Source organism: Pteropus medius, unplaced genomic scaffold (assembly GCF_902729225.1).
Source record: "Pteropus medius unplaced genomic scaffold, Ma_sr-lr_union100, whole genome shotgun sequence".
Lineage (NCBI taxonomy): Eukaryota > Metazoa > Chordata > Mammalia > Chiroptera > Pteropodidae > Pteropus > Pteropus medius.
The window spans coordinates 1793397-1794663 of NW_024354911.1; positions in this window are offsets into that span (position 1 = coordinate 1793397).

Here is a 1267-nt window from a genome sequence, read left to right on the forward strand (position 1 = left end):
GACATCCCAACTGCCACTGCTGATGCAGAAAAATAAAAGTTTCCAGCTTGTTTTTCTCCCTCTTCTTTCTAAATGAACTGATGTTTTATCCCCGCCAATACCCCCATCAAACTCTCTATTCTCTGCTAATGGCAGAATAATGAAAAATTATCCCTCATAGTGTGTGAGTGAAAGGCCAATGCAGAAGCCCAGGAAAGGGAGGAAGTTGAGGAAGAAAAGGTTATTATAAATGTGTCAGCCTTGTTTATGGTCCTTTATCAGAGAGGGAGAGACGGGGAGGGAGACACACCATCAGCACACACTCTAAAGTGGCCTGCCAGCTTGGTTGAGGAGTGTAAATAATTTTTATTTTCAGCTGCATTTAGATATTTTAAAATATACACCCGTCAGCCATTATTGGGAGCCCACCATGCCTGCTGGGAAGAAGCAGAGTGGGGGCGGCCTGCCTTTCAGCCCCTTTGATGGGACTGTGTTTGACAACTAGGGCTTTCAAAAGCAGTGTTTGCTGATAAAGACTCCCTTCCCAAGGAGCAGAGATAGTGAAGCCAATCTTGGTGACTGCCAAACCCCCCAGGCTGGCTTGGCAATAATCTAATAGGCAGGATTTGGGAAGGTGGCTCAGGCACCCAGTGTCCTTTCCAATAAGTCCAGCAAGCCACAGGCCGCTCTGGGTCAGTGCTCCACCCTCTCTGCACTGGACACCACATCCACTTCCAGGTTTGAGACTGTGTTGCCTCAGACCCTCAGGTTTCATTCATGCCGTCTGTCATTCACTGGTCAATATTTACTAAGCACCTGCTGTGTGCCAGGATCATAAGAGTTCGAGGGCAAAGGAACTTAGAGATTCATCTCATCTAACTGGTCCTTTGATCCTTCCTCTTTGGGCGCCTCTCGAGAGTAGTCTTTCATGACCTCTAGCAGTGGTCCATTGTATTTGGGGCTTGAAATAAGCTGTCCTAAGTCAGTGTGGTACAGCAGTTAGGAGCACGCACTCCACAGCTGAGCCATGGCTGTGAGACTGTGGGCAAATGACTCCCAAGGGCTGAGCCTCTATTTCTTCTTCTGGGAAATGGAGATAAGAGTGGTACTAATTTTGTATGGTCCTGGAGATTAAAATGAGATAATGAACATACAGGCTTTGCTGCCTGACACACAGGGAGAACACACTAAACAGGGTTACTCATAATTTGCTATGTACAGAGAAGGGCATATTAAATCCCGCCAGTCACCCCTAAATGTTCCAATGAGCCCAACACAGAGGCTAGGA